The sequence below is a fragment of the Girardinichthys multiradiatus genome, chromosome 2 (assembly GCF_021462225.1).
Source record: "Girardinichthys multiradiatus isolate DD_20200921_A chromosome 2, DD_fGirMul_XY1, whole genome shotgun sequence".
Lineage (NCBI taxonomy): Eukaryota > Metazoa > Chordata > Actinopteri > Cyprinodontiformes > Goodeidae > Girardinichthys > Girardinichthys multiradiatus.
In genome coordinates this window covers 34,014,944-34,029,910 of record NC_061795.1, presented here as the reverse complement: position 1 = coordinate 34,029,910, position 14,967 = coordinate 34,014,944, and the positions used below count along the sequence as shown (strand labels likewise).

Here is a 14,967-nt window from a genome sequence, read left to right as displayed (position 1 = left end):
CTGTGCTGTTCATGGGGACAATAAGTAGACTTCATGAAAAACATAAGGGGTTATAAGCCTGATCTAAAAGGAAATACAAGAGAATTCAAGACAGATTTCCCAATAAGTCATTAAATGAAACTTTCAGCTAGACCAACAAATTGTCAGTCATTGTCTCCAGTGGGTTATCTTGCCTTACGTAAGCCAAGTTTCTCTGTATGAAATGACCGCAATGACAACACTGTATGTGTCCAAAGGGTGTGAAAACATTCCTGTTATCACTAAGGAAAACTCCCCCTGCTGTCATCGGATTGGGGGGATATATTATGAGTCTGTCTGCTGGCAAGTGTGTGTTACTCAGGGACAATCCCACTGTGTTTATTTTCTGAAACAGTAGACGTTTAACTTTCTCATCACACAGGCCAGGATCCCTTAGCCACAGCAAAGAGCTCACTACTGTTTCCGCTCAGAGACAGTTTTAAGGAGAGTGAGGTGTGTGTATAGGAAAATATAGAGGAACAATTTTGCCTTCACAGGTAACAGTGGATGATATTGAAGATTTGCTGAGAATAATAAAAAGTTGAAAAGTTGAAAACCACAACATTTCCGGGATCTCTGCTTTTTGTTTAGTTTGAACCAGCTGATGAATCAGTCACTAAATAAGCACAATGTTCTACCCCAGCCGAGAGTTGATTATATTTACTGTCTATCTAATAAACAGAAGACAACTCTTTTCTCTTTTTTAGTCACAACCATAACTCTATAAGGAAGTTCTTATTAATTTAGTTTACTAATGTAAAAATAATTACATAAACAGATGTCATTTTGTACATTTTCTTCTTTTTTACTGTTATTGCACATTTTTCTGCATTATATTTGCTTTCTGTTAGCATGCATACTGTGAAATTCTCAGTCCAAACAAGGCATGGGACAATAACTGGTTTCAAGGTATACCAGTGATTTAAAACATCACAGTTTAAAACTAGTAATTGCTGGAGTGACAAGAGTTTTCTACAGCAGTATGAAGTATAGAGCAATGAAGAGCAGCCTCATACTACCTGTTGCAGTGCACCACTGGTCAGCTACTACCCTTTACCCTTGTTTACAAGAAAGTCAAAGTTGGTTGTTTAGAAGTAATTACAAACACAAAAAAATGAACAGCCATTAACAATGCATCACTCACAGATTTTTGCATGAAACTATTTCTCAGTATCATTCCTGCTGTGTTTAGCTGACAACGACCTTGAAAAAAACAGTGCATATGTGTCTCCATAGGGAAAGAAAGTAATTCCTATTGAAGAACCAACAAAACAAAACAAAAATTAGAGGTCGTAAACTCTGACTATGTTTAAACAATGAAAACACAGAGAGAATTTTACACTGAATACTGACCACTGTTTTTTTGTTTTTTTTTTTTTTTAAATTCCAGTATGTTTGGCTTATATTTCTTTGGAGACATTTGTTATATTTTGAAATTTGACAATCAACAAGAAATCAAACATATCTTGTCAAAGTCCGATTCTCAGCAGGCCTGTGCAAAGAAACATTAGCTAGAGTTTGTCCAGCCTTCGGTGTGTTGAGTTAAACGTATTGAAGATCCAGCTACTTTGTAATTGTTAAATTATGATTTATTAAAAAAAATAGTTCAAAAATGAAGAAAAATTACATGTCCAAAACGTGGCCTCTGTTCGTTACTGTCCCTGCTCTTGTTGATATTAGACCTTGTGGCGCAGCACAGTGTCAGCACTGATTTTTGTGCCGAGCATATGGGTGATCTATCTGGTCCCATCAAAACAAAACGACTTGGTTGACTTTCCCATGCACATATGGAAAGCATTGGGTCTCACTCAGAAGCAACACTCACGCACACGTTTGTGGGGACGTGCACATAAAAACAGAGAGGAAAAAGGTGAACGGCGCTTCCAGATGACTGTACAACCCCACCAACCCCAACCCAAGTTATCAGGTTACGTACACATTTTCCAAAGCACCATTTTCATCTTTGTTTTTTTTTTCTCAATGGCAATCTGGAAACCTGTCACATGTTTTTGTTTTTGTCAAAATACCACATTTATGGGAAAGCTAAGTTGAATTTTATTAGCCACACACAGGCCTGATTACTGCTGGAGCTGCGAAATAAAGAAATCAATTCAATAAAGTCTGTATGACTACACAAAGGAGGCTAACAGCTTTAAAAAGCATCACATTCACATCATGCTTCAATCCTGAGAAATTTAAGAACTAACTGATGAGAAAGAAAGTCGCTCACATCTCCCAGTCTGGAATGATTTACAAAGCACCTTCTACAGCTTCAGTAAACCACTGTGAGAGTAGACATCTTTAATCCCAGTATGCAGTTAAGACCAAAATCTTCACTCACCTGGCAGATTTAGATCTAATATTACTTTCATTCAACCCAGATGTTTGTTTCTAACAGGAAATGATACAGACATCTCTATAATAACAATGTCAAAGAAGTGTTAATTATTAGACTCCTTTCAAAATTCTTTATTGGCTTTATAGCAAACAAACTCTTTTTATACCTGCTAACCGGCTTTTTACATTTTTCCACTGGTATTATGATTATTTATCTTTGCTGATGATCTCCAAGTCTTTGTTGGAAGGCCTTCTCCTGCCATCACCCTAATCTTTATCTCCTTCCACGGATTCTCAATCAGATTCCGGCTGGGCTACCCTCAAACTTCAATATTACTCCAAGTGAGAAGTAATGAGTTGGTAAATTTAAAAGACGACTTTATTCCTAAATCTGCCAGCAGTATGAATAATTATGGGCTTGAGTAATTCACAGGTAAAATGCTAGGTGTGGGGGGGGGGGGGGGACAGTTAACATTACCCTATATACATCATCACCATGATAAAGCATGGTGGTGGCGGCATCATGCTGTGGGAATTCCTTTCTTCAGCAGGAAAAGGAAAACTGGTAAAAACTACACTTCATCTTGGGTTACTGGTTCGCCTTTAAGTAAGGCAGCAACCCTAAACATACAGTCAGAGCTATAGTTTAGACATAATAATGTTGGAATGGCCTAGTCAAACTCCGGACCTAAATTAAATTGAGAGTTTGTAGCCACACTTGAAAAGTGATGTTCACAGACACTCTTCATCCAGTCTAACACGTCACTCTGTAAATGTGCAAAACTGTTAGAGGCATATCCTCAAAAGAGCTACAACTGCAATTGCAAGGAAGTGTCTAATGCACAAGATACCAGTAAAATGTATTTGGTTGTAACACTGCAAAATGGGAAAATGTTCAAAGGGGAATATATTTTTCAAGGCACAGTAGATGAATTAATTTTCAGAGAATTTTATTGTAGGTTTTAACTAGTGAGAGTCCCTTAATCCCCTGCCACACCCTCTTCCAAAACAGTCTTAGTTATAGCAGCTTGGATGCAGTAGATCCTAAACTCTATGAGTGTGCTGAAAGGCCTGCTACTTGAAGCGGTTTGCAGATGAATGGTGGTGGTCAGCAGAGGCTACTGAGCACATGAGAACATACCCTTCCTTGGAAAATGGGAACTAATAATAGGTGCTAAAACAGAAAAGGGCCTTTGAAGGAAAAGGGCATGACCTGGCGACATAAGCTGCTCACAGTGGGTGATAGATGCCTTGAGAACAGTGTGGTCACCAGGAGAAGAGAAAGAAGTTTAGGCCTCTTTACTTAGTCTCTTTTTAGCTTGTGTGTTTTTATGATTTCCTACTATGTTGTTCCATTGCTCTGTTTTTATGCCTTGTTTCCTGTTTAAGCCATTTGTTCATCGGAGCTGTCTCTCCTGCTGTGACTTGCTATGTCATGCTCTGTGCATCACGGCTATAATTTCTCAAACTGTGCACTCACCATAACCCTGAAAAACCACATATCATTCCTACGTTACCTAGAGCCATGGCTTCATCACAGTTCACCTGAGCTTTCCTTTGAAGTACAAGAAAAAAGCGTTTCTCTTCATTTTGCTTAATGTGACTCCCCAGGGACAGAAGATTAGTGACTGACCTAACAAATCTCAGAGAGGTGCAGGCAGACACATATTCACGATATTCTTTTCATGTAAAAAAAGGTATTTGTCTTCTCTACTTATGTTAAATCTTGTTTGTCATTTTTTATGATTTCTTAATTTAAAACACCTGATTGCATGCATGTTTTGTCATTTTCTCAACCAGAATGTTCACCTACAACTGTAATTGTACATTTAAGTATTTGGCTGTTTCCAAACCAGGCACCATGTAGTGTATTTGGAGCCAGATTTTCAACAGCAACAATGTGTCCTGGAGTATAGTGGCCCTGAAGTGCAAACCACATCAACAAATCCCTGAACACAACTACAAATTAAAAAACACAACAACATATTAAAAAACATAACATTTCAAAAAACACAACAACATTAAACAAGCACAACTACAAATTGAAAAATACAACATATTAAAAAACGCAACAACATTTCAATAAACGCAACAACATTTCAAAAGACACAAAAACATTTCAAGAAAAATTTACCTACCGGAAGAGGTATGTACCAGTGAAAGACATGAGACATCACTGACTGGTCGACCGCGGTGTTGGATGGACCAAAGCAAGTACGCTCAAAGTGCCTGGATGTGTTCTTGTTCCGCCCATATTGAGGATGCATTGATGCAGACTGCGGACTTGGATGAGGTAGGTTTCCGTTAATGCACTCACCAGCAGCGGTCAATGGATAAGGTGAGTGCAGACATTTATCATTTTTATACCACTATTAATTTGTGACAAAAAGTAGTTTTAAGTTGGAAAGTAGACCTCAAAACTTTATCTATGCAGTCAGTTTACCAAGAGTGAGCCTAGTTTGAAATGTGCTCCGGTATTTTTTGCAGAGATCCGCAGACCGGCCGCGGTGGCTGCAGGCTCTGCAGGTGGTTGGAGGAGGTTGTCCCCACTAACCACAGGTTGACCTTGACCAGTCACTCTGTTATTTTCTGGTACCTGTTATTTGTTTGTTGCGGCTGAAAGTGGATATGAAACATTTTATTATATGTGGTGGATAACTGCAAGTATCAGAATGTAAAATATTGAATTTAAGGTAGATATTTTATAAACTGTCATCACAGTTTTTCCTTACAATACCAATTAATTTTATTTCTCTTCCTAGGAATTTTTTGGCATGTAAATTCATATTAAGAAAAATATTTAAATAGACACCCATTAATGATCAAATAGAGCTCTTTCATTTTTATCTTGGGAGTGGTAGACTAGTGGTTAGAGCAGGTGATCTGTGTTATAGGCCACAAGTACCCAGGTTTGAAATACAACTGGCCACTCTGGGTCCCTGAGCAAGACCCTTAGCTTGCTCCTAGGACTGCTCCCCACTGCTCCCTAAGGGATGGTTTAAATGCAGAGGACAATTTCTATTTTGTGAGATCAAAAAAGTCTATATTATTATTACTTTCCTTGTACATAAAACACACATTTCCCCAGCACTGTCTTTTCATGTAAACCTTAGTGGAGTGTGAACTCATTTTTCCTGGTTTTATTCAGACAGCTCTGCAGGAGGACACACCACACTTCCAAGTTTGGATGCAATTCCCACAAGCTCACAGTGATCTTCACCATTGTGTCCTGCCATGGTCTGCTCCACTGTCCCCTCATCTTATTTTACATTTTTAAATTATATTAAATAGCAGTCAAGGTATTAATTTCCCGTACTTACTGAATGATTATCTGTGTTTTGTTTTTTTGTTATTCTAATAAAGATTTTACTACAACATTTTGTCACTGTGATGTAGTTATCTGATTAGTTTACCTGAAGATAATTAAAAAGAAAAATAAATGTGTTAACGAGTGTTTAGTAGTTATTGTAAATTAATCATGCAGTTGTAAAGCAAAACCTCTGGCCAGATACAAGTTGGGAAATAATTTTATGTAAAATAATTCTTTTGAAGATATCCTGCTTATGGATCCAGAGCAACTTAAGGAATAATGGAATTAATGAATCAACCGTATAACTCTGAAGTTGCTCATTATCTTCTATTATTTGTCAGTTAAGTCAAAAAATTACTTTTAAGCAAAGTCTTTCGAAGGGACTAAAGGTTTTGATTTCTTTAGGAGACAATCATTAAACCCACTCGGATTCAGATCGGGGAGGCCATTCCTCCCAATCACGCCTCTCCAGGTGTCACTGTCGATTCTCATGTGGGTGTTGAAGTCCCCCAGCAGAATAATAGAGTCCCCGGGAGGGGCACCATCCAGCACCCCTGACAGGGACTCCACCATGTTAAGGTGGCGGTTCAAGGAAGGGTGTTTTGTTATTGGACTTCTGTGCTAGTCACGGATTGTCCATAATGAACACCATGCTCAAACATAAGGGTGTCCATCAGTGCACTTGGCACCAGGACACCCTAGGCAGGAGGTCAATGATAGACTTTGTTGTCATATCATCAGACTTTGGCCGCATGTTTTGGACACTCGGGTGAAGAGAGGGTCTGAGCTGTCCACTGATCACCACCTGGTGGTGAGTTGGATCCGCTGGAAGAGGAGAAAGCCGGACAGACTTGGCAGGTCCAAGCGCATAATGAGGGTCTGCTAGGAATGTCTGGCGGAGCCCTTGGCCAGGGATGTATTCAACTTCCACCTCCGGGAGAGCTTTGATCAAATTCCGGGGGATGTTGGAGACATGGAGTCCGAGTGGACCATGTTCTCCGCATCTATTGTCGATGCTGCTGCCCATAGCTGCGGCCGTAAGGTCTGCGGTACCTGTCGCGGCAGCAATCCCCGAAACCGGTGGTGGAAACCGGCAGTAAGGGACGCTGTGAAGCTGAAGTAGGAGTCCTATCGCTTGTGGTTGGCTTGTGGGACTCCTGAGGTGGCTCATGGGTACTGTGAGGCCAAGCGTGCTGCAGCCCGGGCTGTGGCAGAGGCAAAAACTTGGGCCTGGGAGGAGTTTAGTGAGGCCATGGAGAAGGACTACCGGTTAGCCTTGAAGCAATTCTGGCAAACCGTCCGGCGCCTCAGGAGGGTTCATGGGAGTTAGCCCAACTGGTCCACATGTGTTTTGTGGACCTGGAGAAATCATTCAACTGTGTCCCTCGTGTCGCCCTGTGGGGGTGCTCCAGAAGTACGGAATCGGGGCCCTTTATTAGGGGCTATCCGGTCTCTGTACAAGCGTAACAGGAGTTTGGTCCACATTGCCGGCACTAAGTCGGACCTGTTTCCGGTGCATGTTGGACTCCGGCAGGGCTGCCCTTTGTCACCGGTCCGGTTCATAACTTTTATGGACAGGATTTCTAGGCACAGCCCAGGGCCGGAGGGGGTCTGGTTTGGGGACCAGAGGATTTCGTCTCTTCTTTTTGCAGATGACATGGTCCTGCTGGCCCCCTCTAGCCAAGACCTACAGCATGTGCTGGGGCGGTTCGCAGTCGAGTGTGAAGCGGCTGGGATAAGGATCAGCTCCTCCAAGTCCGAGGCCATGGTTCTCAACCGGAAAAGGGTGGCTTGTCCTCTACAGGTTGGAGGGGAGTTCCTGTCTCAAGTGAAGGAGTTTAAGTAACTCGGGGTCTTGTTCACGAGTGGGGGAAGAATGGAGCGGGAGGTCGACAGACGGATTGGTGCGGCTGCTGCAGTAATGGATGCACTGTGCTGGTCTGTTGTGGTGAAGAGAGAGCTGAGCTGAAAAGCGAAGCTCTCAATTTACTGGTCGGTGTACGTTCCTACCCTCACCTATGGCCATGAACTTTGGGTCATGACCGAAAGAACGAGATCCCAGATACAAGTGGCTGAAATTAGCTTCCTCCGTAGGATGGCCGGGCACTCCCTTAGAGATAGGGTGAGGAGCTCGGCCATCCGGGAGGGCCTCAGAGTAGAGCCGCTCCTCCTCCACGTTGAGAGGAGCCAGTTGAGGTGGGTCGGGCATCTATACCGGATGCCTTCTGGACGCCTTCCTCGGGAGGTGTTCCAGGCACCTCCCACCGGGAAGAGGGCCAGGGGGCGGCCCAGGACACGCTGGAGGGACTATGTCTCCCGGCTGGCCTGGGAACGCCTTGGCTCCCCCTGGAGGAGCTGGAGGAGGTGTTTGGGGAGAGGGACATCTGGCTGAGTCTGCTGCCCCCGCGACCCGGTCCCGGATAAGCGGAAGACGAAGAGTACGAGTACGAGTACGAGTACAATCATTAAACCACCATTATTTACTCAGTAAGGCATTTTTATGATCAAGAAATATAAAGTTTGGCTTATTATTTTAAAATATTTCTACTTAGTACTGACAATTTTCTAATAACATATTTTTGATATTTGTCAAATAAATTTTTTTTCGCGATTTTACTATCCATTACATATGAAAATAATCACATTCCCAATTAAAACAGAACCATCTATTGAAACTCAAGGAAAGATCTAGTTGAGCGGTGACGTCACTAAGTACGCTTTGTTCCTCTATCCGATTACCTTAAAACTCCATTGATTGACACAGTAATGCTGCTTTTAATGTTTGATTTAGTTAGTTTTTTTTTGGAAGTTTCAAATTTGATGTTACTGTGCCACATTTCACTTATGCACTTTATGCTTCTGAATATTTCTTCAGAAGCAGTAATGCTGCTGTAGCTGATAGAATTTATATACCTGTGGCATTTTGTTGTGGTTGCACTTTATTGCAGTGACACCAGTTTACCTCAGACCTCCAGTGCTTTGCACAGTAATGCTGTTTATACTATTTGTCTTTTTTGCGGAAGTTGCGCATTTACAGTTTAATAAAGATGCAAAAGAATCTTTAAGTTATCCATCATTTATTCACATATGGCAACCTAGGTACACTGCTTTCTGATTAGCACAAGTTTCACAAAGCTGTTTAACACTTTTGAAACAATACTGGGACACATATTGTTTAGATCACAGCACACTGTCACAGTTTTGTCCAGTAAAACCACCTACTCACCCTCACATGGCAGCACTGTGGTCAGTGGTATGTTAACCCTCAGCAAGGTGTGTCAACATGACATCTGTTGTATTTGTGAACGTGGTGGACACAGTTGATCGATCGATCCAGTACAGGTGTGCAATATGCTAGATAGGAAGATTCAGTCTCAGGCGCATTAGAGTCAGGAGGAGTATCTGGAAGGGCGAAGGTTTTCGACCAGTCTGTGGTAAACAGGGAAGGATCTGAGACAGCACACCCATCACAACAGCCATACATGGAAGCCCATGTATGTACTTGATCATCACATCATCTTTTAGGAATGGCTCATCCATCTTCTTTCCTGACAGCTCTCCAGCTTCTGTTCTCCTCAAGCAGGCGGTCAATTTCTGCACATCTTTGGCTACACATTCTGTATTCCTGCTGGTCATTTTCTTCTTTTGCATTTTCATCAACCTCTGAACTCTGTTCATCTGTTCACTCTCTGCTACACTTCCAACATTTCAACAGTTTGTCAGCTGCTCTACCGGAGAAAACAAAACATTGGATTTGTTTTATGTAAATGTCAAGGACTCATACAGCTCTACAGCAAGACCTCCTCTTGGCAAATCAGATCACAATCTTGTTTTTCTCTGCTCGAAATATAAGCCCCTTGTTCAGAGACAACCTGTAATAAAGAGGACTGTGAGAAAATGGTCACAGGAAGCTGAAGAAGCCCTGCGAGGTTGCTTTGAGGATAGAGACTGGGACGCATTGTGCCAGCCACATGGAGAAGACATCAATGCCATGACTGAGTATTTAACTGACTATATACAGTGCCTTGCGAAAGTATTCGGCCCCCTTTAACTGGTCAACCTCTTGCCACATTTCAGGCTTCAAACATAAAGATATAAAATTCAAATTTTTTGTGAAGAATAAACAAGTGGGACACAATCGTGAAGTGGGATGAAATTTATTGGATGTGTCAAACTTGTTTAACAAATTAAAAACTGAAAAGTGGGGCATGCAATATTATTCGGCCCCTTTGGGTTAATACTTTGTAGCGCCACCCTTTGCTGCAATTACAGCTGCAAATCGCTTGGGGTATGTCTCTATCAGTTTTGCACATCAAGAGACTGAAATTCTTGCCCATTCTTCCTTCCAAAACAGCTCGAGCTCAGTGAGGTTAGATGGAGAGCGTTCGTGAATAGCAGTCTTCAGCTCTTTCCACAGATTCTCGATTGGATTCAGGTCTGGACTTTGACTTGGCCATTCCAACACCTGGATACGTTTATTTGTGAACCATTCCATTGTAGATTTGGCTTTATGTTTTGGATCATTGTCTTGTTTGATGATAAATCTCCATCCCAGTCTCAGGTCTCTTGCAGACTCCAACAGGTTTTCTTCCAGAATGGTCCTGTATTTGGCCCCATCCATCTTCCCATCAATTGTGACCATCTTCCCTGTCCCTGCTGACGAAAAGCAGGCCCAGACCATGATGCTGCCACCACCATGTTTGAAAGCGGGGATGGTGTGTTCAGGGTGATGAGCTGTGTTGCTTTTACGCCAAACATATCATTTTGCATTGTGGCCAATGTTTGGTGTGTCTCACAGGTGGCTTGTGGCAAACTTTAAACAAGACTTTTTATGGATATCTTTGAGAAATGGCTTTCTTCTTGTCACTCATCCATAAAGGCCAGATTTGTGCAGTGTACGACTGATTGTTGTCCTATGGACAGACTCTCCCACCTCAGCTGTAAATCTCTGCAGTTCATCCAGAGTGATCATGGGCCTCTTGGCTGCATCTCTGATCAGTCTTCTCCTTGTACGAGGTGAAAGTTTAGAGGGACGGCAGGGTCTTGGTAGATTTGCAGTGGTCTGATACTCCTTCCATTTCAATTTGATCGCTTGCACAGTGCTCCTTGGGATGTTTAAAGCTTGGGAAATCTTTTTGTATCCAAATCCGGCTTTAAACTTCTCCACAACAGTATCTCGGACCTGCCTGATGTGTTCCTTGGTCTTTATGATGCTCTCTGCGCTTTGAACAGAACCCTGAGACTATCACAGAGCAGGTGCATTTATACGGAGACTTGATTACACACAGGTGGATTCTATTTATCATCATTAGTCATTTGGGACAACAATGGATCATTCAGAGATCCTCAATGAACTTCTGGAGTGAGTTTGCTGCACTGAAAGTAAAGGGGCTGAATAATATTGCACGCTCCACTTTTCAGTTTTTTATCTGTTAAAAACGTTTGATACATCCAATACATTTCATTCCACTTCACGATTGTGTCCCACTTGTTGTTGATTCTTCACAAAAAATAGAATTTTATATCTTTATGTTTGAAGCCTGAAATGTGGCAAAAGGTTGAAAAGTTCAAGGGGGCCGAATACGTTCGCAAGGCACTGTAAACTTCTGTGTGAATAATCCACACCATCCACACCAGATCCTCCCCAATAACAAACCCTGGATCACCGGTGACCTGAAGGACCTGCTTAACAAGAAAAAAAGAGCCTTCAGAGAGGGAGACAGAGAATTATTGAGGAGTATACAGAAGCAACTTAAAGTCAAGATAAGAGACAGCAAGGAATAATACAGCAATGTGGTCTGCCTACTTTCCTGCTGATGCAGTCTAGATTTAATAAAGTCAGTCACACAGTTAGGTTCCTGTCTTGAGATATCTTTTTGTAGAGCAAAGCTGCCCTGGCACATGTAGGCAGCCATCTTCTTTATATGATATGGTAGTAATTTCAGCTGTATTGACGAGCGGTGTGTGTGTGAGCAGTTTTATTTTGAAAAACCCAGAAGTCACAGTGTGCTTCTGTGGGTGCAATTGAGAAGTAAGATACTGAGTGAAAGTAAGCAATAAGGAAGCATGTGAGACGACACGGAGGAGGGAGCGTCAGAGGTATGTTGTTTTTTGCGGTTGTACGCTGGTCTGCCTGGTCCGCTCAGTCATCTGGGACAGCAGGTCTGGTCCATGGAGACCAAAAGCTTGGGAATTCTGCTTTAAAGAACTTATATTCAATCTAAAATTGTCCAGTTTGATTACTCTTAGTATTGTGGAATTTCAACCAGAATGGGTCAGATGCAGGACTCTCTTCATAAAACTGTGAAATGGCCCTTTACTGTAGTGCTGATACCAAGCTCTGAATCAGAATCCAACTTTAGCATCTTTAATGGCCAACCAGCCAAGCAACAGTTATAACTAATGGGCGGCGAGTTGCGGTACTCTGAGAATGATTTCTGCTTTGTCAGTCACCCAATAACAATTTTTTGAATACACAAAGTGACATGGGCCTTCTTAAATGCTTTTATAACAAACATTATCTGCCAAAAAACTTGGTAAATCTGGACCTGAATCTTGTTACAAATGCTACACATAGATGGAGCCATGAGAATTGCTGCAGGTCTTCTAAAAGTTTTCTTTCAAGTGATAACCCAGCATCAGGATAAGTGCAACTAGACCTTAAAGTTGATCAAGTTTTTTGAAGAATGTTCTACATTTGTTTTTTAATAATCAGAAAAGTATTCTCTGATGCAGAAAAAAACTTTCCTTTTTTTTTCATTTCAGTTTTGTAATCGTGTGGGATTTTTTTAGTTATACCCTTAAAAGAATTCATTGCTTTCTCCATCATCCATTTGTGTTCAGTAAGGAACATCCCACATTTGGTAAATTACCTTCCAAATGTGCAAATGATGTGTGTTACAAAGAAATACATAGGTCTTCTCAGATGAAATTTGTTTCCATTATATGACGAGAAGAAAAGAAAAGGGTTTTCAGTCACTTGAATTCATGCAAAGAGACAGCACCACATTTCTTGGTTGAGGCAAATAGTTTACCAGACTTGGAAGATCTCAAGTTTGTGTGCGCTCTTTCCACTGTCCTCGCCAGTTATTACGTCCATCTGCTACAGATTGATTAGAATTGTGAGGGAGGTGATGGGGAAGAGGGTGACACCAGAAGAACCTTTAACTGGCGTCAACAGTCTCCTTCAAATGCACATGCCTTACTAATGAGCCACACACACACACGTGTATATATATATATATATATATATATATATATAAATATGTGTGTACATATATATATACATATATATATATATATATATATATATACATATATACACACATTTTTTATGTCAGAGCTGTCATTCACTTTTACTTAATATAGCTCTGACATAAAAAATGTGTGTATATATGTATATATATATATATATATATATATATATATAAATATGTGTGTACATATATATATATATATATATATATATATATATATATATATACATATATACACACATTTTTTATGTCAGAGCTATATTAAGTAAAAGTGAATGACAGATGTTCCAGTTCAATCTGACATTAAAAGTTAATCTTATATAACACTTCTTTCCACTCACTCTACTCCATAATTTTAGACATCACCAATGTCTTCTTCCAAGTTCTGATTTCAAAATGGAGTACAGATATTTGTTTTATCTTGTTGTTTCATCACAATTCTTACCTGCAAAGAAATATGTACAATAAAACTATGCTTGGATATTAATCCTCAGGGGTTTTTTCAATGCTTAAAGCTTCACCGAATAACTGCTCACCATGACAGAAATTAAAAGAATTTCCTTAAAACTTGATTTGTCATAAATGTACAAAGCTATAACTTTGTTATTTTCAAAATGAGACTAAAGGCGAAAGAAGTCTAAAATGACTGCAGTGGATCAGTAGAAAGCTTTAAAAGCATACAGTACATCCTCCACTGCATACTCGCCCTCAGGCACACGTTCTACTTTATAAATATGAATGTGAATTCTAGTAAATTCTAGGCTTTGTTCATTCTGTTTTCATTAATTTTACCTCCATCTTTGGCAATTAACACCTCCTAATGTCAGCACAGTTTTATCCTTTACATTAGGAGAAAATATCCAGAACTCGGAGCTCAGGGCTGCAGCTCAGGACTGTGGGAGCCTAACCACTCGGAAAATGGCATCGAGTGCCACAGAAAACACTAAATATCAATGGAAATTCAGTCTGTCTTGTTTTTCATTTTTCACGCCACTCGTTTCCTCTATTTCTCTTTACTTCATTGCTTTTATGCTATTTATTTTTTAAACATGTTTCTGGCAGTGGCCAGATCGCGAACTGGAACAGATGTGCTTTGATTGCTTTGGCATTGTTCTGGTGTAACTGCAAGAGTATGTAGGAATACATCTGGTGGTTGTGGTAAAAGTAAGTCTTCATCCCTTCTGTTTCTGCTTTTTGTAATTAGGGGTTGGATCCAGAATACCCCATCTGACCATCGTTTTCCACGTTATATAGTCGCTTGTCTGCACGAATAACACCTGACCAAATCACGGCGCACTAAATGGTTAGAAGGGTTTGGTCCTTTAATCATCAAGTTACGGTAACTGGAACACAGATGTTCCATTTAAAATATATAAATGCCATCTAATCCCCTTCACATAAAAGCAAAAACAAAGACTCTAAAAATACAGTGAAAAGCAGATTATTCCAATTAAAGTGTGGAAGAACTGGTTCCTTTAACTACATCTTATGAACACAGTAATTTTTTTTGTGGGGATGGATATTTCGCTTGGCTCTCTGAGGAACTGTAGTAGGTTATTAAAAAATCTACCCGATTAAAAAAAAAATAGCAATTTTGTGACACCATTTCACACAGTGCTACCAAAGAATACATCTCAGTTTACTACTGAGGTAAAATTGCTTAATTTTACACTTTTGTGTTAAAATTAGGCAATAACATAACATCTAAGAATGGAAGACTTTTTGTCCTTTTTCCCCCAACAGCATCTCTGGTACATTGACAATCACCACTGTGTTTGTTGCCAAAAGCTGCTGTCACACTGTTTAGTATTTCGCCATTTATTTTGGTGTATCACAAAACGTGTTATGCAGATCTAAATTTGAGGAATTGAGACCCATCTTGTAAAACATCAAGTCCTGTGACGCTTTAAAGTATGTTGATATCTTTGGATACCCTCCCATTTTGCTCAGTACAAGTGCATTTAGATGAAGGGTTTGTAAGGATTATGATTATTGATTAATTAATATTTATCAAGAATTATAATTTAAAATCATAATTTAAAAAAA

General features: G+C 40.4%; 1 long non-coding RNA gene across 1 annotated transcript in view; it reads left to right on the top strand.

Annotated features, from left to right (window-relative positions):
• The window catches only part of LOC124858682, a 151,218-nt gene extending 147,057 nt beyond the window's left edge, over window positions 1–4,161 (top strand). The window contains exon 4 of the long non-coding RNA XR_007035902.1: window positions 3,967–4,161. This is a non-coding gene — a long non-coding RNA (uncharacterized LOC124858682). The remainder of the gene's footprint in view (window positions 1–3,966) is intronic.
• Window positions 4,162–14,967: the final 10,806 nt, after the last annotated feature.